Genomic DNA, 22137 nt, shown 5'->3' with positions numbered 1-22137 from the left:
GGAAAAGGATCCAGAGTGATTCCAAGTTTCTATATGTTCCTAATATTATGAATTTAAGATCTGGAGCAGATGGGGTGTTATTTCCAATTATAAATTGGTTAGAATTGATCCAGACTCCAGATCAGTGGGCAGTCACCAGCTTTTACTAGTGTTGTGATTGTCCATAATGTGAATTTTATATCCGGAGCTTGGGAAATGCTTTTCATTCAATTCCAACTCTTGAGACTTTCATTTGTATGTCCTTTACTTCTCTGAATTTTGGTATGGACGAATTCTACTTACAAGTTGGGTAGAATTGGCCAACCTCACTTGACTGTCTTGTTGGAGATAGAAGTGATACACCTTTTTGTAAAATTCATATTTAATTCATCCTTTGGAGTTAGAAGGAGTTCTTTATAGTTCTGGAATCCTGAACAATCATAGTTTTCTATAAAATTTAGTTAAAGCTATGTTTCTGTTTTAGATTTTGGAGTAAATCCGTTTTGAACAGCAGGTCTGTTTTAGAGACCTTGCTGTGATTACTCTTTTCTCAACTCATAGCTTCATTACTTCTCCTTTCTAACCTTTAGTCCTTCTAAGATGGGTTTTAAAAGTTTAAAATTTTTGCAAGTGTGCTATTGAAAATGAATAGCTGTACAGCTCTTTGTTGTATCTCAGTATCAATGCATGTTTCATATCTGTCAATGTGTGTGAAATTAAATATTATCAAATTTTGCATATACAAAAAAAAAGTGTAGCTCCTATTTATTATAAACTCACTTGCTGAATATTGCCCAGATCTGGTTTTGTAATTCGGGATCTGGTGGTTGAGAGTGCATCAAAATCTTTGCGTATGTTGAGAGAAGAATGGATATTGTTGGAGTCCTGTAGAAACAAAAAAAAATAGATGATGATCACAAAAGAAAACATAGATGTATAGAAATAGAAATACTCACGATACAGTAGGAAGCTTCTCATGTATAATGACAAAAATGTCCTTTGGGCTACACCCAGGTCGTCTGGCCAAAAGATGGCTGTATTCTCCAAGCAGATAAGCGCTAACCTGCATAATGACATCATCATACAATTGTCTATATTTGTGTAGGAAATATAAGATATAATCTACATACCTTCACCATTATCTCATGTATTGCAGGCTTATCAAGATATTCTCTAGCTTTGAGAGCTGCATAAGGCTAATGATTAAAAAAAGAAAAGTGAGTCCGTAGTAAGTCCTATGAACTTTAATAATGCAGATACCAATCTACATTCTACAATACCAAATTAATTAGAATATTCATGAATCAGAATGGAGATTCTAAAGATCATCATCCAAATGCACAAAAATTTAGAGTAAGATCGAACCACTATTAATGAAGGTATTCTACTGGGCTAGGATGCTTGTTGTTTGGATATGGAGCCATGGAAGAACTTGGACCCTTCCGTGTTAACAGTGATGGAAAAACACTCTACCCCAACCACTATGCATGGAACAATGGTAACAAAAATTCCTTTAATTACTATGTCCCATTCACATCACTTATAATCTTAGTCCCTGTCTTGCTGGTGCATGCCTAACCCTATAAAACCTTTACTTTTGAGGTACTAACTGTTTTCTCCTGGAATTTTTTTTGCCTGAGATTTTTTGCTGCCAGCTATCCCTTCGGGACCACTCTTATGTATTATGTTAAAAGCACCAATTCAGAAATTTGCTGATTATGTAAGTCAACTTTCCTCTTCCTTTTTGCTTTTTATTATTTATGCACCCTTATGCCACAAATCTCTTTATTTATCATACTAAATATGCAACCATCCCTTATTTTACTCCTAACTTGTTGTATAATTCATTCATGTCGGCTGCATATATGTTGCATAAAATAAATTGGTAAAAGTAGACATGTGAATTATGCATCTGTTATCTCAAATCTTACATTTATTTTTATTTATGTTATTGTTTTTTCCAGCTTTTAGGTGTTGGTGTCAAGCTTGTTGGCAATACAGTGTGGAGTACCCTCTTTCATCAATTCTTAATAGTGATGTCACGTGAGAAATCATTTTTCTTTTTGTTAAACAAGTCTTTATTATCATGTATTAGGTCATACCATGGGTAAAAACAGCCTTGCCCCTGGTTCCGGGGTTGTCACAAAATACTTGACTTTTTAACTTTGTTTGTGGTTTCATTTAGTAATAATCCTTCTGAGGGGGTGTTTGTTGGGCTGCTTCTTTCAATGTCATTAACAACAGTGGTAAGTAAAATCTTACTACTATGAACCTCTTTTGCTTAAACCTACCTTATTGACCTGTAGCTGATTAAACATTAAATTAATTATGCAGGTTTTGAAGTTTTTGATGGAAAAGAATAGTGTTAATGCTCTTCATAGAAAAGTATGTTGGTATTTTAGGAAATTTGGCTAATAATTTAGTTAATTATATAAAAAATGTTGAAATCTTACATTTGTCTACTATTGGAATGATTATTTGTAGTATTACATTTGTCTACTATTCGAATGATTATTTGTATAACATTAACTTTTGTGCAATGCATTGTATTATTTGTATATGGTATTTTATTTTCCATTATGTGACATAAAATGCAAATTTAATATGAAAATAAGTAAATCCATAAATAATTTTTTTTTAATTTAAAATTACGATACGCAAAAATGTGTGTCATCTTCATTTATGACATGGCCTTTCTTGACAGGGGCTTTCTTGATACGCATTGCGTGTCATTAACACGCGCGTCGTAAGGTTACGACACGCGAATGCGTGTCGTCTTCCTTTATGACAGGGCCTTCCTTGATACGCATTGCGTGTCGTAACCGCGCGTCGTAAATGCGTGTCGTAAATGCGCGTCGTAAATGCGCGTCGTCTCTAGACGACGCGCAAATGTGCGTCGTCTATCTTTATGACATGGCCTTCCTTGACACGCATTTGCGCGTCGTCTGAGCCATTTACGACGCACAATGAGCGTCGTAAAAGGCCTTTTTTCTTGTAGTGGCTTATTTTATGATATGCGTAGGTACTTTTCTTGTGAATTCTGTACCTGCCTTGGTATTATTTGACTCGGGTGTGAGTCGGTCTTTTGTATCTCTGGCTTTTAGTCAGTACCTCGGTATTGATCGAGAGGTGATGAGTCGACCTCTGAGGGTTTCCATAGCTGATGAGAAAGCGGTATATGCCACCGACGTGATTGGAGGATGTGTGCTCGAGATTTTTGGTGTCGATTTCCCTATAGACCTAGTTCCTATCGCTATGGGAGATGTCTGTGTCATCGTGGGTATGGACTGGTTGAGTATGTTTGGAGCGGTCATTGACTGCGAGAGATAGCTGGTGACTATGCGAGACCCTAGTGGGGGAGTGCTTACTGTGTATGGCGAGGGGACCCGGTGTGGGTCAGCATTTTGTTTGGCTGACAGGGTGAGGCAGAGTTTGCAGCAGGGCTGCAGTGGATTCATAGCCTATGTGATGGACGCACAAGTGGTCACTGGGAGGCCAAGTTCGGTTGACGAGGTTCCAGTAGTGCGCGAGTTCCCGGATGTTTTTCCCGAGGAACTGCCGGGTGTGCCTCCGGAAAGACAAGTGGAGTTCCGTATTGATTTGATTCCGGGAGCAACACCTATCGCCAAGGCGCCTTATCGACTCGCGCCGCCAGAGATGCAGGAGTTATCCTCGCAACTTCAGGAGCTGTTGGGGAAGGGGTTTATTCGACCAAGTAGCTCGCCTTGGGGAGCACCGATCCTTTTTGTCAAGAAGAAAGATGGTTCACACTGGATGTGTATCGATTACCGGGAGTTGAACAAGTTGACGGTCAAGAACCGGTATCCGTTACCTAGGATCAATGATCTGTTCGATCAGTTGCAGGGGGCATCTTGGTTCTCCAAGATATACTTGAGGTCGGATTATCATCAGATGAGGGTTCGGGATGAAGATATCCAGAAGACTGCATTCAGAACTCGTTATAGACATTACGAGTTTGTGGTGATGCCTTTTAGGCTCACGAATGCCCCAGCTGCATTCATGGATCTCATGAATAGGGTGTGCAGGCCGATGCTAGATCGGTCGGTGATTGTATTCATTGATGATATTTTGGTATATTCGAGGTCTAGAGAGCAGCATGAGGAGCATTTGAGGGAGATCCTTGGAGTTCTGAGATCGGAGAGGCTGTATGCCAAATTCTCCAAGTGTGATTTCTGGTTACGAGAGGTCCAGTTCCTAGGACATCTTGTTAACCAGAAAGGGATATTGGTCGATCCGGCCAAGATTGAGGCAGTGATGAGATGGGAGGTGTCGAGATCACCCACTGAGATCAGGAGCTTTCTGGGATTGGCCGGCTATTATCGGAGGTTTATTAGGGATTTCTCCAAGATCGTCGTACCACTTACCAAGATGACCCGGAAGGGTGTTGCATTTTCTTGGGGTCCGGAGCAGTAGTCCTCATTTGAGACCCTTCGTCAGAAGTTATGCGAGGCCCCGATGCTCGCACTCCCGGAAGGGATGGAGGATTTTGTGGTATATTGTGATGCATCCATATCTGGGTTAGGGGCAGTGCTTATGTAGAGGGGGCACGTTATAGCGTATGCATTGAGGCAGCTGAAGCCTCATGAGTCGAGATATCCCACCCACGATCTGGAGTAGGGGGCTGTGGTGTTTTCCCTCAAAATCTGGCGGCACTATCTATATGGGGTTCGGTGTACCATATACGCGGACCACAAGAGTCTAAAGTACTTGATGGATCAGCCAAACCTGAATATGCGCCAGAGGAGATGGTTGGATGTGGTGAACGATTATGATTACGAGATCCTGTACCACCCGGGCAAAGCTAATGTCGTAGCCGATGCTTTGAGCCGTAGGTCGGAGAGCGCCCCAATCCGAGACGTTTGTATGAGGTTGATGGTGATGACTCCGATATTGGACACCATCCGAGGGGACCAAGCTGAGGCTACGAGACCAGAGAACTGAAAGCGGGAGCGGGTTGTCGGGCAGGTGTCGGAGTTCGTTACCGATAGTCGGGGACTTATGATATTTCAGGGTCGGATTTGGGTACCGTTTGTGGGCGAGATGCGTACCATTCTGATGGAGGAGGCACATCGATCGAAGTTCTCGATCCATCCCGGGGCTACTAAGATGTATTTGGACCTAAAGAAGGAGTATTGGTGGCCCTGCATGAAGAGGGATATTGCATGGTTCGTCGAGAGGTGCCTAACTTGTCGCCAAGTTAAGGCCGAGCACCAGCATCCACTTGGTAAGCTGCAACCGCTAGATATTCCCGAGTGGGAGTGGGAACAGATTACCATGGATTTTATCACCAAATTGCCAAGGACTGCGAGAGGGGTCGATGCAATTTGGGTGATTGTGGACAGGTTGACGAAGAGCGCTCATGTTCTTGCTATCAGTGAGAGCTCTTCTGCTGAGAGGTTGGCAGAGTTGTATGTGAGGGAGGTGGTATCACGGCATGGGGTTCTGATGTCGATTGTTTCAGATTGAGACGTGCGATTTACTTCAAGATTTTGGAAGAAGTTTCACGAGGAGTTGGGTACGAGGCTGCATTTCAGTACCTGATGTGTGCAAATTCACTTAGTTTTAAACCTACTTTTAATTATAAAATAACACACAAAGGCAGTGAACCTATCAATTGTGGTATAGTTGGATAAGTAGGGTATCGAACACAGGGAACGGCAAATTAAAATTAAAAACTAATTTTATCTAAATTAATAAATAAAAATGGGGTTTCTCTAGTTTTTCAAGACTAGAAACTTGCTAACTATCACTAACAAAAACTTAACTAGATTCACTAATTGGGAAGGAACTTCTGTTTAGTTCAACTCAATTGACCCTATGGTTGATTTTAAGGTAACGGTGAAAAAGATTAATTCTTTCGTTGGTTACTGATTCAAATAATTAGATTCGTATTCACTACACTAATCCTTAGCAAATAAACTAACTTAAACAGTGGCCAGTTGTCTAATTTAATTAAATTCACTAAATTAATTATTCGGGTTAATTTAGACTTGCAATAGTTAACTAATTTGGTCTTTTAATTAACTTCTTGTTGATGGTCATCACACAAGCTTGCACATGAATTTACTCAATTCTCTTATTAACTCTAGTTTCATGTTCATTAATCCTAGACATATGACATAGTGATCACTTCGCATATGAGGTTGATAATTAATAGATGTTCATACTAATCAATTATCTTCCTATTAATATAAAATTAATTATTACTCACACACAAGGTTCTTTAGCAAGCTAAAATAACAAAAATCACCAACTTAGAATTAATCCTACCAATCAATCAAACCATATTGTCAATTTTGTATCCCCAAACAGAAGTCTAAAGGTTTTAGCTCATAATTGAAGTAAATAACAACAAACAAACAAAGTCAAATTGTTTAACCATAATGATAAAACAAAAGATTAAGTAGGATGATGAAATTTTTCCTTAATTACTCTTCGGGATTGAATTCTAGCTTCTCTCGTCGTCTTCTAGGGTTTTTCTGCCTTCTGAATCGCAGTTGAACTCTTCTGAATCGTCCCAGAACTCCCCTCCATCGTTCTGAGGAGTTATCTATATATATACGAATCGACTCGTCGAGTCAGGTGGCGACTCGTCGAGTCCATCTCTCAGTCCCCGTATTGTGATAGGTCTCTGGGATCCCGAGTCTTTATCTTCTCGAATCTTCGATCGGACTCGCCGAGTAGTCGACCCTACTCGCCGAGTAGGTGTCATTTTTGGTGTTTTTCTTCTTTGTTCCATTCTCGATCTCTCAACCGCTTCTCCTGCTTCCTTCTGCTTCCAAGCTTCATTTTTGGACTGAAAATATAATTTAAACACTTTTAAGTACCTTTTGTCCATAAAATGCAATAATTTAGCTAATAAATGAATAAAAACCTATACTTAATATGAACTAAATATGCACATATCAAAATACCCCACACTTGACTTTTGCTTGCCCCCAAGCAAACTAAATTTTAAAACATTAGAATCACACATGACAACTCCAATCCAACCCAACCATTATGCCAAGACCGCAATGCATGCATTTGTGTCTAAAATTTTTCCTAAGGACCTCCCATATTCCAAATACTCACAATCCTCATAAACATTCGCCCACTCACCCCGAACTATGCTCATTTTATGCAACCCTCTGAATCCATCCGCAGAAAACCTCTTACCCTCAAGGTATTTTTAATTGAGCAACCCAAGCATACATAATCTAGAATTACAACTTTTTGATACCACTATGGAGCTCTTTTGAATTCTTCACTTTAATTGATAATTTGATCTTTGAACTCTTTGAATTCACCACCTTGTTTGATTTTTGGTATCTTCAACTTTTTGCATTTCTTCAGAATTTTGATCTTTTGATCTTCACTTTATTTGCTCCAAAATTCTTACAACTTTTCTTGTAATTCTATTTTTTTTTCTTTTTTAACATGTAACTCACTCTTTTTTTCACTCAAAATCCTACATGCTTAAGCAGGGGCGCTCAACCTCAACCTTTTTTGGCTAACAATAATAATCTTCCTGGATACATTTCGGGTTTAGGCTGCTAAACATATTTCATCCCTCGGGCTGAGCAAGGTTGTGTTTTTGTCCCATGATTTCACTGGAATAAGGAAGCCACAAATGCACTAGAACGTATATAGGCTCAACTAAACATTTGATTCTTCATGCAATCATCAACACAATTCTAACATAGAATCCTAATTTTACTTTTACCAATATTTCCTAAATTAAATCCTAAGTAATATTTTTGGTATGCAAATTTTTTTTTAAAAATTAGTCTAAATTAAGACTCTAAATTTTCTAATATGTAACCAACCCCCTACGCCACACTTATGTCATGCAATGCCCTCATTGCAAATTATGCATGATAAAAACATAAAAAGGAAATAAAGAGGGAATTAGAACAAACTCCTCTGGGATAGCAGTCGATAGGTTGATCACTTTCATTTTAGTTCCATCTTCAATTAACTTTAGACATGGGAATAGCTCATCCATGTCTTGGGTGTCAAAGTCTCGTGTGGGTCGCTCCAAATACGCGGAAAAATAGTGTAAGATCTTTAGGAATCAATATGGGAAGAATAAATGGTCAAGTGGTACTCTTATCAGCATCAGATCAGCAGTCCTCTTTGTTCAAAAATGAATGACTCGTCGAGTCATATAGGTGACTCGTCGAGTATAAGCGCGGACAACTTCGTATGTGTGAGAAAACTAGGCGACTCGTCGAGTCAGTTTAGTGCACTCGACGAGTAGACCGCTGGACGAAAAAAATGGCTTTTGCATCTGTTCCAGCCTCTAATAAATCTTCAATATTTCTCCTCACTTCTGGACTCACTCGCTCATATCCCTAAGGACCGGACTCGATACTTCGACTCTAATGATTCCCTTTCTTGACTCTCTATCAATCTTATAACCCTTTTGACTCTATAACTTTACCCCTCCTATGCAAGCATTCCTAATTCAATTCTGAAAAATAACTAAAGCAATCACACATTAAGCAAAACAGTAAAAAGTCTTAACACATTCAAACAAACCAAATAAAAACAAAAACATAAAAATTGAAAAATTGTTCAATAAAACTGCAAAGAAATTAATCCTCCTCCTCGTCATAATCCGGTTCTGTTCCACTTCCTCCCGCACCACTCCTTCTTGTACTAATCACCTCGTCCCACGATGGAATATACGGAAAATTACCACCATCGATATGCGGTATGTTGAAGTGATCGAAAAGTCGGATATGTGATTGATTGCTAAAATTCATGCCCCGTGCCATCTGATCTTGTAACCGCCTCATCTCCACATTGTACCAATCCATTGGTACTTCTTCATTATCAACCGGAATCACCGGCGGCTCTTCCTCCACATCCCGCTCCCTCCTCGATCGGACCCTCCTTCCCGGTGCTTCAGGACCAATTACCAGATCATCATGCGGAATAGCATAATGACCACTACCATAGTCTTCAATAATCCTGACCTGCCGAAAAAGAATTGGATTGAATGGAGGTGTAGGAATCATCGTCATAAAGTTCCATGCACCACGGGTCATCAACCCAAACGAGTTGTCTAACCGGGTGATAAACATACCACCATTAATGCGAGAAGTTTTGCGATCCTTGACCGCACCCTCCGATAGATATGAAGCCAAACACCAAGGAATATTACAAAAAACTCCGGGTGTGATAATGCTCCATAAGTAGAAGACATCACGGTTAGAAACCTTGTCATCATCCTTCCTTTGGTTAATAGTGGATGAAATGAGACGATGAATAAGGCGGTGTGTAGGCGATCGAATGCTCCCCTCTTGTGTCAATTTCGGAATATAAACTTTGTTGCCAATCGTATTCCACCACCCCGTGCTCGTCACTCCATCGGGAAACACCATATGGGATTGCTCCAAAAAGGCCCAAAAGATAGCTGTTGAGACCAAGGGCTGGTCATAAATTCCCAATCACCAGGCAAGATCGATCACCGAACATTGATGAAATTCACCCCCAAGGCAGAAACTGAAACTTGCTGGGTGATAACAATCCACTCCCCCTGTGAAAGAAACCGTGGAGAAGAACTCTAGGCATAGCTCCAAATACACCGACTCTTGAATTCGAAAGACCCGGCTCCACCCATCACAAATCATCGTTTCTCCTTCGTGGGTAAACTCCTTTAAAAGATAAGGAGCTAACTCCTCTTCATAGCGTACTCCCTGCAACCAATCCCAATCTATCCTATTGGGCACGTATATTTCTTTCTTCCTTATGTCGGCTAACTTCTTCTTCCACTTCCGTATTGTTGAAGCGGACTCAATTTGTAGGAAATTCAACCAAGGAAAGTCCCCTTGGTGTCCCCGAGAACTTTGCCCCCTACTGAACATTCTTTTTGCAAAACAAAGATACAAAACCCAGAAACATAGATTATAATTAAAAGACGTCATGCATATGTGTCCCGACTCGACTCGTCGAGTCCATGTACGACTCGGCGAGTTGCAAGAACTGCACGAGTCAGTCGGCGGGTCGGTCTAAATTGGACCATGAAACCTCAAAATTTTTTCAAGGGTTTTGTCTAGACACATGTTTAATAAGGTATTAGGAAAGAATAAGCATGCAAAACATCATAATTCATGAAAAATCGAAACCCTAGAAATTTAATTTTTTCTTCAAAATCGATTTTTCTATGCAATTTCCATCATAGATAGCCTTAAAATCATGCTTTTAACAGAAAAGAGGAAGAAATTCGTTACCTTTTTCGATGGAACTTGAAAAAAATTGAAGAGCAATGAAGAGGAAGATGAATGCTTGAGAGGGACTTGAGAGAGAGAGAGAGCACGATGAGTGTGTGTAAAAACTGATTCTTTTAGGGTTAAAACCCTATTTACCAGTTGTAAAAATAATTCTTATCATAATTTTTTTCTGTGAATAATAACGACTCGTCGAGTAAGGGTCAGACTCGGCGAGTCGTGTCGCGATGTCAATTTTTTCTGAAATCTATATGGACTCGTCGAGTCAGGGTCAGACTCGGCGAGTCTCTTGCAAACAATTCAAAATTTTCAAAAAATTCTTGTCATTTATTTAGAAAAGAAGATTTATTTCACCCCACACTTAGTCCATATGCACTCTCAAGCAGACATATCCGATGAATTGGAGAATTAAAAGTCTAAAAACGAACGAAAAATTTAAAACAAAACAAGTAAAAGAAAGAAAACTCTAAATAATGGGTTGCCTCCCGCCAAGCGCTTCTTTTTAAGGAGTCGTTAGCTGGACTCCTTCCCGTCAACGTCTCGTCATCTTCCATCATCGGGAATGCACGCCTAATCTTCTGTGGTTTGTACTTCGCTTTGTAAGCGTGAATCTTCTTTTTGTAAGCCCGTTTTGCTTCCTCTCTCTTCTTTTTCACAGCATCATCCTCAGCTGTTTGGGCTTCCATTCTCCTCTTTTTCTTCTTCACCCCATTCATTTTCACCTTCTTTTTCACTTCTTTTCGTTCAAAATGAATTAATTCGTATTTTGTGAAGGTGCGTGCTCTAGGTTTGGTGATGGATGGTTGATCAGCTTCCGCCCTCCTTTCTTTTGCCTCCCCTTCTTTTTCTGTGCTCACCCCATCTTCAATTGGACTTGCATCAAGACATGCTATATAGGCGTGTTGAACTTCCGTTTCCATTTCTCCTCCTGCTGTTTGTTCTTCTAAAGAATCGTGAAAATTTTCCAAATTCAGATTATACAGAGGACTAGCAACAAATAGATCTAATTCGTTCAAGTTGTCATCAAAGTCGACTGGACTCGTCGAGTCCAGTAAAGTGACTCGGCGAGTCTGATCATATTCCATCATTTCTTGGGTATTTTCTGAGTCGGCTTCTTCCAGTAGCTTTTCTAACTCCTCTGAGCCCTTGTTAGCATCTCCATCCTCTCCAGAATGTAGCAGAAACTTGCTTGGATCTTCTTTTTGCAAAAGTGCAAGTTCTTTTTGTAATATCTCATCATCCAAATGGATAAATGAGATTTCTCCCTTTCTATCTTCTTCTTGCTTGGCTTCTGGTATAGCTTTAAATATTATGGACTCATCACCCACCCTTAATGTTAGTGTAGACTCACATACATCAATTAAAGCACATGCGGTGTTTAAGAATGATCTCCCCAAAATGATTGGAATTTTGGGGTCTTCTTCCATGTCAACCACCATAAAGTCTACTGCAAAGATGAACTTATCGACTTTAATAAGGAGATCCTCACAAACGCCTAATGGATGAATTATTGTCTTGTCTGCCAAATGGATCTTCATATTTACCGGTCTTGGCTCCGGTAAGTTCAACCTCTTAAAGAAAGAGAAAGGCATCAGATTGATGCTTGCAACCGAGTCGGTCAATGCTTGGGTGACAACTTCATTACCAAATTGGCACGGAATTATAATATTCCCCGGACCGCCCTTCTTTTCGGGTAGCTCACTCAATAGTATCTCCGCGACTTCAGCCAAATCTTTCCTAGCAGCAAAAAGACATTTTAGCAAGTTGAAGTATTTTGGTGTCTGGAGCATCGTTTCCACAAATGGCATATTAACTTGGAGGGCTTTAACATGCTTCATAAAGGTTCTATATGCTTCAACTTTTTCCGCAGGCATGGCTCTAATTGGGTATGGCAAAGGAGGATTATATGGCTTTAAAGGACTGACAGTTTTGTCATTTACGCATGGACTCGTCGAGTCCATTAGAGGGACTCGGCGAGTCAGGTCGGGTTTTGCTGGAGCTGACTCTTCTCCCCTTTCTGTCTTCCTCTTGGAGATCCTCTGTGCATGTGTGAAAATTTCTTCATTGCTGGAGGTCACTGCACTCACATTCTCCATTCTCGGATTGGTTTCGGTATTGCTTGGAAGTTGACCCAGTCTTCTTTCGTTCACTTGGTGTGCAAGCTGTCCCAGCTGTTTCTCAATGTTGAGAATGGATGCCTGCTGATTCCTTAGCATGTTTTTGGTCTCATGTATTGCAGCATCGTGATCATTGTGTCTCTTTTCGGACGCGGCTATGAATCTAGTGAACATTTCTTCCAAATCAGCTTCTTTTCTACTGGTTCTTCTCTTTGATATAGTTCCCTCTCCATCTGCTTGTATTTTTCCTCCTTAGCCTTCTTATACTCTTCGTATGGGAGCCATTCCTTCTTAGGTTTTCGCCAATTTTCGTCGTATCAATCGCCACTTGAATAGAAGACTTGAGCTTTCTTATTTCCATTCTCATCCAAATCACAATCCTTGGTGAGATGGGGTCCTCTACAATTTTCACATCCCACCCTCATAGCATGGATTGTTTGATCCATTTTTTTCATTCTTCTATCAAGACTGTCAAGCTTAGCTATCACCGCCGCTATGCTATCATTTTCCGCATTCACTACTCCCCGACTTACTTCGTTTCTTGGATTATGGTATTCTCTAGAGTGCTTAGAGAATTCTTCTATTAGCTCCTTGATTACCGGGGGCGCCTTTTTCATGAGCGGACCTTGAGAATCTAGCAATTGCCTTGTGGTGACATTAACTCCATCATAGAAAATGGAGACCTCTTGTTGGCTATTAAGGTTGTGATGTGGGCAATTTCTAAGCAAACTCTTGTACCTTTCCCATGCTTCATAAAGAGATTCTCTGGGATGTTGCTCGAAGTTGGCAATTGCTTTCTTTAGCTTGGCTATTTTGGAGGGCGGAAAAAAGTGGTCTATGAGCTCCTCTTTCATCTTGGCCCATGTGGTGACTGATCCAGGAGGTAGTGACTTTAGCCAATCCTTTGCAGCTCCTTTGAACGTGACTAGGAGCATGCGAAGAAGCTGGGTCTCGCGGGGGACATTCGGTACATTGAAGTAGTCGGCCACATCATTCACTTCGTCTAAGTTCTTGTAGGCGTCTTCGTGATCCTTCCCATAACAAGGAATCTCCTTTAGTTGAGCGAGAATATGACCTTTTAGTTCGAAAGTGGCGGTCGCGGGAATTGCGGGCTGCACAAGTCCCGGGCTGGTGTCATCGCGCATCCTTTTCTTCCATTCCCCCATGGGGACTTCATCAATATTAGCCATAGTGATGACTAAATCATCTTCAAACTCGGAGTCGTGCTCGAATGTGGGTTCTTCTTCTTCCTCGGTCTCGTATTCGATATCTTCGTGAATTGGGTCTTCGATTGTCAAAGAGGCACTGGATGCTCCGGATTTGCTACTCCTCTTCTTGCTGAAAACGGGCTTGAGGTTTTTGAGTGGCGAGTTCTTTGAAGAAGTGGATTCTCCAACGGCTTTGCCCTTGCTCCTCCTTAGCGCGGATTCCGAGTGTTCAAGAGGGGGGACCAGAGGTGTATCAGATCCTCGGGTCATGAAACAACTGTGAACAAAACAGAAAATGCGTAAAAAGAACAAAAATAAAATAAAAATTTAAAACTGAAACAACGATGTACTCGCCGAGTCGGCACGAGTGCACTCGGCGAGTTCAAGGCAAAAACAGAAAAAAATTTAGTTACTCTAAAAACGGAATTTTATTAAAACTAATCCTACTTACTGACTTACCTTTTGAATAACTTTGTGTGAGATAAATCCTACACAAAGGATCGATTAAATTAGAATTTAATGTTAATTTTTAGAACCGTTCCCCGGCAACGGCGCCAAAAACTTGATGTGTGCAAATTCACTTAGTTTTAAACCTACTTTTAATTATAAAATAACACACAAAGGCAGTGAACCTATCAATTGTGGTATAGTTGGATAAGTAGGGTATCGAACACAGGGAACGGCAAATTAAAATTAAAAACTAATTTTATCTAAATTAATAAATAAAAATGGGGTTTCTCTAGTTTTTCAAGACTAGAAACTTGCTAACTATCACTAACAAAAACTTAACTAGATTCAATAATTGGGAAGGAACTTCTGTTTAGTTCAACTCAATTGACCATATGGTTGATTTTAAGGTAATGGTGCAATGGATTAATTCTTTCGTTGGTTACCGATTCAAATAATTAGATTCGTATTCACTACACTAATCCTTAGCAAATAAACTAACTTAAACAGTGGCCAGTTGTCTAATTTAATTAAATTCACTAGATTAATTATTCGGGTTAATTTAGACTTGCAATAGTTAACTAATTTGGTCTTTTAATTAACTTCTTGTTGATGGTCATCACACAAGCTTGCACATGAATTTACTCAATTCTCTTATTAACTCTAGTTTCATGTTCATTAATCCTAGACATATGACATAGTGATCACTTCGCATATGAGGTTGATAATTAATAGATGTTCATACTAATCAATTATCTTCCTATTAATAGAAAATTAATTATTACTCACACACAAGGTTCTTTAGCAAGCTAAAATAACAAAAATCACCAACTTAGAATTAATCCTACCAATCAATCAAACCATATTGTCAATTTTGTATCCCCAAACAGAAGTCTAAAGGTTTTAGCTCATAATTGAAGTAAATAACAGCAAACAAACAAAGTCAAACTGTTTAACCATAATGATAAAACAAAAGATTAAGTAGGATGATGAAATTTTGCCTCAATTACTCTTCGGGATTGAATTCTAGCTTCTCTCGTCGTCTTCTAGGGATTTTCTGCCTTCTGAATCGCATTTGAACTCTTCTGAATCGTCCCAGAACTCCCCTCCGTCGTTCTGAGGAGTTATCTATATATATATACGAATCGAATCGTCGAGTCAGGTGGCGACTCGTCGAGTCCATCTCTCAGTCCCCGTATTGTGATAGGTCTCTTGGATCCCAAGTCTTTATCTTCTCGAATCTTCGATCGGACTCGCCGAGTAGTCGACCCTACTCGCTGAGTAGGTGTCATTTTTGGTGTTTTTCTTCTTTGTTCCATTCTCGATCTCTCAACCGCTTCTCCTGCTTCCGAGCTTCATTTTTGGACTGAAAATATAATTCAAACACTTTTAAGTACCTTTTGTCCATAAAATGCAATAATTTAGCTAATAAATGAATAAAAACCTATACTTAATATGAACTAAATATGCACATATCAGTACCGCATACCACCCACAGACGGACGGGCAGAGTGAGCGGACGATTCAGACGCTCGAGGATATGCTCCGAGCGTGTGTTTTGGATTTTGGAGGGAGCTGGGACACCTATTTACCCTTGGCAAAGTTTTCGTACCACAACAGCCATCATTCGAGCATTGTTATGCCACCCTTTGAGCTGTTGTATGGGAGGAGGTGTCGGACCCCCATCTGCTGGGGAGAGGTGGGGCATCGGGTAATGGGTAGTATGGAGATTATGCTTCAGACGACAGAGTAGATACAGCAGGTCAGGCAAAGATTGTTGACCGCTCAGAGTCGCCAGAAGAGCTATACGGACAGGCGTCGGTCTGAGCTCGAGTTTCAGGTTGGTGACCTGGTACTCTTAAAAGTATCTCCTTGGAAAGGAGTGATTCGATTCAGGAAGAGGGGCAAGTTGGGACCTCGATACATTGGACCGTTCAGGGTAATTACGAGAGTAGGCAGGGTAGCCTACCGTTTGGATCTACCTGCGGAGCTGGGTCGGATTCACGACACCTTTCATGTGTCGTAGTTGAGGAAGTGTATTGCAAACGAGTCGGCTGTGGTTCCATTAGAGGATATTCAGGTGGATGTGGGTCTGAACTATGTTGAGAGACCAGTGGCAATTAGGGATCGAAAGGTTAAGGTTCTGAGGAACAAGGAAGTGCCCTTGGTGCAAGTGCAGTGGCAGCATCGGAAGGGGTCCGAGCTGACGTGGGAGTCCGAGTCGGAGATGCGGGAGCAACATCCAAAATTGTTTTCGGTATAAGACTTCGGGGACGAAGTCTGGTTCTAGTGGGGGAGAATTGTAACAGCCGAAATTCAGGTACAACCGATTAGCCCTTCATCTTTACTTATTTGTCATTTTGGGTCTTTGTGTTGGGCGAGTACGCTGGGCGTATAAGGAGTACGCTGCGCGTACTCGCGTGCCTCATTTAAACGTCATTGTCGGGTACGCTGGGCGTACCCAAGGTTACGCCAGGCGTAATCGGTCCAGACCCAAAAACCTAATTTGAGTTGTTCGCTATAAAAGGAATGAGATGGCTTGGTTCCTTAGCCACCATCCTTCAGAAAGAAACCCTAAGAGAGTTGTTCCTTCGTTCATAGCTTGTTTGTGAGTGTTTTAAGCTTTGAGGTGTCATTTCAAGGTAGCAAAAGGAAAGAGGAGTCCATTGTGGAGGCTAGAAGTTGGTGTGCAAGTGTAGATTCGTGAAAAGCAAAGGTTGGAGCTTCTTCCTAAGGTAAAAATTTCAGGTCTTGCCTCGTAGTTCTTATGGTATGCTTCATGGACCAATTTCTAGGGTTTTGGTCCCAAAGATGGAGACTTTATGAGCAAGTAGTCTCCACTGGCTTAGATCTACTATATTCCAGGTCCATTTGAGTTGTATGTTCATAAAAATGTGATCTTGGACGTATATATTTAGCCATGCATGAGATCTAGATCTTTGGAGTTGAAAAGGAAGGTATTAGAGAGTGTAGGAGCCTTTACAGCCATGCCAAGGCTTAAAGGTTCTGACTTTATGGATTAGGAGGCTTAATGAGAGCCAGATCTAGAAGTTGAAGGAATGTCTTGACCATTTAAGACAAGAAATATGGTATGGCTGAATCTGGGATTTACGCTGGGCGTAACTCCCAGTACGCGCAGCGTAAGGGGTTGCGACCCCCGATTGTGACTCATCGATGTACGCCCCGCGTACGGTGGTCAGTTGACTTTTGTTGACTTTTAGGGTTTGGTCGACATGAGTCAAGGAAGGGTAAAATGGTCTTTTACCCCTTTGTGGGATAATGATAAGGGTGTGGCCTAGTCCTGAAAGTCTATATATTAATTAGAATGATATTTTGTTATGATTAGGCGGGGTTGGGTCTTCGTTTCGAGATTCGGAGATAGCGAGCACGTGAGATTCTAGACTTCTTGCGAGCTGAGTCTTCTCACTATACTGTACCCGGAAGGGTATTTATGTGTGACCGAGAGGTCGGATATGTTATGAGTTGTATGCATTGAATATGATAAGTTAACCGTTTGTATGTGCTATGTATGATATGCTTGATATGGGCCGGAAGGCATTTTATGTTATGGGCCGGAAGGCATTGTGATGTGGACCGGAAGGTCGACTCGGGTAGGACCGGAAGGTTTACCGGGTCGGGACGAAAGTCCCCTGAGACACATGGACCTGAAGGTCATGGCCTGGAAAGGCGTATGTGCGTAAGTAGTATTTTGGGGAACTCACTAAGCATTTATGCTTACAGTTGTTGTGTATGTGTTTCAGGTACTAGCGAGGACCGTGGGAAGGCGCCGGCGTGATCTGTACACACTGACGGAGGATTTATGATCTTGGGATTTATATGATTTGTATTATGATATGATACATTGGATCTTTATGACTTGTTTTGGATGAAAACATGTTTTTAAGAAATGAAAAAAAATGTTTTGAAAATTTACGTTGTTACACAATCCCAAATTCTAATCGTAAGTGTGAGAATACCAAGTCCTTGCCACTTACTGTAATTTGTTACATTCTAAACAATCATGCAATGATTCTTTTGTAATGGTTAGGTGCCAAAAGCCATAGAGACTTGACTAACGGTATTACAAAACTCTCCATTGGTACAAGCGATGTCTCACATTCAAAGTACATTCATTTGAACATCCTTCTTGCATAAAAGTTTCTAACTTTCTCATATATTCTTAATCTGCAACTCCTATTATGGAAACTTTTCCATAATTGCCATATGACTATCCATTCTTAACAGAATCCTATCCATTCAGAATTATATCAATATGGTCGTTCATTACTATACTTCCAACTATCCATAAGCAACCAATCCTTACCAAACCATATATTTCGCTTAATAGTTGTTTAACCACTTTAGTCATATCTGGTTCTATTCCTTTTTCCCTCTTAATGTCCTAGGCATTTGGAAAATTAGAACACCTGAATATTATAGCATATGCAATCGATCCTAAAACCACTTTAGGGAATGTGAAAAGGCTATCTAAGATTTTTCACAGATCCTACCTCATGTGGAATACTCAGAAATATATTTTCAGGATTTTTCATAATGCATACCTATTTTTCCCTGATTTTTGTATTTATAATGGACTAATAATGGGAAAAATAGTTCTATACATCCAAAATTCATGAAAATTCACCAGAAGACCTTATAATATATTATAACTCTAAATAAAAATTTGGATGATTTTTCTATTCGGTATGCTATTTTTCTTCTATTTTCTAAGATTAAATACACTTAAATCCACAAAATCATATTACAGTGTATAAAAAGTCACCATTGGTATTTTTCCCGGATTATGTACACTGTAAATGAAGTTTACAAAAATTTTGGTAATTTACTTGAACTGTTTGATAATTATTCACCAATTAATGAATATTCAAGAGAATAAAACAAACAAAAATACCAAAACTAATTTAAAAGTATCTTTTATATTTTTCACAGCTTCTATATGTATAATAACAGTGTTACAAAATGTTTGGGCAAATTTGGAAACTTTCTTCTAATTATTTCCATTTTTGTTAGAATAAATGCACAAAAATCATAAATTCATGATAAACTGTTTAGAAGCCCATTTTTATATTTTTCCCAGCTTAAGTATATTTAGCGGCAGTATTATAAAAAGTTTAGGAATTTTTAACATCTGGATACTATTTTTCACGAATTTATATTGTTATGTAGGCTTAAAAATTTGGAATAATAGTTAATCACATCAAAATTCAAGGGAAAATTTCTGGAAGAGCTCTACTGTATTTTGATTGAAAATACAAACTTTGAGAATTTTTGAAAATTGTTTGATAATACTTTGGATTTTTAGGAGTTTAAAACACCTTTAAATGTAGAAATACCCTCAATTATTATTACAAAAATCTGGAGAATAATATCCAAAATTATCTTAATCACATGAGTTATAAAATATCATCATTTCAGAAAATTGTTACCCATTTAATATAAAACCAATATTAGAACAAAAATTTGGCATTTCTCTATATGTAGAATTTAGTATATTAGCATTAGATTTTGACATAGAGACTCACTAGAGTATACCATTATTGTAGGAATCGGTAGTGGTACTAGTGGAATGTGGTTCAATGCACCATTTGCATCATCTCAATGCATTGTGAGTATTTACGACTCCCCCTATTTTTGGTTTTTAATGTTTTAGGGTGGAAAAGCATGTCGTTTACTCAATTATCTTCGTTGTACTTATTTTCAATTGTATCAAAAGTGATTTCCTATGTATGTGTATGCTATTGTTAATTCATGAAGCCGTATCGCGTTTAATTCCCTCAAATCAGTTCACATAACTCATTAACTCATTTGAGCCCATGGTTATTATGGATAGCATTATTAGGAGGCAGACAACTCCTCACTCCGACGATTCGCTTGAGTGCCTTTTACCAGATTTCCCTATGTTAGCGATAGACATAGAAGACGACACCCTCGGTCATTAGGATTGGGTTGTGAACTCATGATATAATCATTATGCATATACGAACCTTGTATCTCATTTTAGCAACAAACTTTATTTCCCATTAGAATATAAATGTTGCATCTCATTTGGGCAACATAGTTTATCTCTCATGATGACAACGAACCTTGTATCTCATCTTAGCAACAAACTTTATTTCCCATGAGAATATGAATGTTGCATCTCATTTGGGCAACATACTTTTATCTCTCATGATGACAACGAAACTTGTATCTCATTTTAGCAACAAACTTTATTTCCCATGAGAATATGAATGTTGCATCTCATTTGAGCAACATACTTTATCTCTCATGATGACATCGAACTTTGTTTATGCAAACTTATTTACTCATTTTTGCAGTATATTTCTATTTATGGAAACTTTATTTCCCATGAGAATATGAACGTTGCATCTCATTTCGGAAACATACTTCATCTCTCATGATGACAACAAACTTTGTTTATGCAAACTTATTTACTCATTTTTGCAATATATTTCTATTTATGGAAACTTTATTTCCCATGAGAATATGAACGTTGCACTCATTTGGGCAACATACTTTATCTCTCATGATGACAGCGAACTTTGTTTATGCCAACTTATTTGCTCATATTTGCAATATATTTCTATCTATGGAAACTTTATTACTCGCTTTACCAACGAACTTCTTTTCATGAAAACTTATTTACTTATTTTAGAAATGAACATTGTTTATGGAAACTGTTATCAATATTCTGATTATCAAGATTTCAAACTATATTATGTTATAAACTTGTGAGTACTCACCAACTATTTTTATACTTGACGCTCATTTTACATGAATTTTCAGGAATCATCGAGTAAGTGGCACTTAGGGACACTTCACTTTTAGGAGCATTTTCATGTGTTGTATTTCAATTTACATTGTAATTTCATTTAAAATTTTGATCAAACTCATTGTAAATTTGTAATGCTTTTTAATACTATGGTTGGTGTTGTCTTTATCTTTTGCTATGAAACCCTTTGTACTGTCACGCCTTGTATCTTCCGCTTTAGCGGGGTGTGACACAAATGTACTAAGGGGACTTTAGAGGATCAATTATGATATGGTTTCCATAATCATTAAGATTATCATAAAACACGAAACTCAAGTACTCTCCCATCCTTTTAGATTGGAGAAACTTTTATCTTTCTGCCTAATTTGATTCTTCTTATTCATCCTGCTGTACATTGAAACTTTTACAATGATTCAGAATTATACTTAACTTGTAAGCATAACCATATTTACTAAACTTCAGTAAATCATGACGAATAGTCTTATCCTCCTTTGTGGTGGACCTGACCAATGCATAACAAGGTGTACTAGATCCTTTAGTCCTTCACTTGACTCACATATACAGGTGAACAATAATTAGTCTTAATTTCCCAAAGATGAAGGTTCTCATTCATCATACAATACAAGTTGCATGATTCCAAGTTTCTGTCCAATTGAAACTTGGGTGATGAGAATCCTTCCGTATTTGGTAAATTTTGATAATACCACAAACGAAAGAATCTAATCCATTTTCAACATTCCTAGAATATACATAAACATCAATTTTCACAAATTCCATTGCAAATAGATATAAAATAAGATAAAAAAATGAAATTTTATTTATTTATAAAATGCTGAAAAACTTTCCTTACAATGCAATTACAAATGAAAACCATGTTATTACAAATTCCTAAGCAATTTATCATAACTCCTAAGCTGCAGCTCAAAAATCCGATCATCGAACCATGCGATCGAAATCCATCTCTTCGCAATCAGAGTCAACATGCCTTTCCTTTAAGCTTCCTTTGATCCTACAAAACATCAAAATGTAATATTATCACATTATGTATTAATAATCTAAAAATAGGAACTTAATAGAGTTAGATAGTGAAATTACCTGAAGCAGAGTAATACTTTTTTGATTCTACCTTCTCTTAGATCTTTCAGGTAGTCAGGGCAGCTTTGCTTCCAATGTCCCTTCAAATGGCAGTAGAAAGAAATGGCTTCTTTTGAATTGGCACATGAGACAATCCCAGACTTGGCCTTTCTCTTATGATCAAAACTTTTAACAATGGCCAGTTCCTTTCCTTTATGAGAAGGAATCATTTCCGGGATGTCCATGTCAATGCCCATGTTAACTTGGGAGGTAGATCTTAC

The 22137-nt window shown here is 38.9% G+C and overlaps 2 long non-coding RNA genes and 1 other non-coding gene across 3 annotated transcripts; 2 read left to right on the top strand and 1 right to left on the bottom strand.

Moving 5' to 3' along the window:
- Positions 1 to 634: 634 nt before the first annotated feature.
- LOC145094749 (uncharacterized) lies at positions 635 to 1047 on the bottom strand. Its single transcript, XR_013703531.1, has 3 exons — positions 936 to 1047; positions 760 to 864; positions 635 to 677 (listed from the first exon to the last, which is right to left on the bottom strand). It is a non-coding gene; the product is annotated as an uncharacterized LOC145094749 (long non-coding RNA).
- A 307-nt stretch (positions 1048 to 1354) lies between these two features.
- On the top strand, positions 1355 to 2575 carry LOC145094748 (uncharacterized). Its single transcript, XR_013703530.1, has 3 exons — positions 1355 to 1699; positions 1944 to 2225; positions 2314 to 2575. It is a non-coding gene; the product is annotated as an uncharacterized LOC145094748 (long non-coding RNA).
- Positions 2576 to 13033: 10458 nt separating this feature from the next.
- LOC145096417 (small nucleolar RNA R71) lies at positions 13034 to 13140 on the top strand. The gene has a single exon (XR_013703825.1). It is a non-coding gene; the product is annotated as a small nucleolar RNA R71 (small nucleolar RNA).
- The last annotated feature ends 8997 nt before the right edge of the window (positions 13141 to 22137 follow it).

Source organism: Lactuca serriola, chromosome 3, assembly GCF_051521515.1.
Source record: "Lactuca serriola cultivar US96UC23 chromosome 3, Lser_US96UC23_V15, whole genome shotgun sequence".
In the NCBI taxonomy this organism is placed as follows: Eukaryota; Viridiplantae; Streptophyta; class Magnoliopsida; order Asterales; family Asteraceae; genus Lactuca; species Lactuca serriola.
This window is presented reverse-complemented; position numbering and strand designations above follow the sequence as displayed.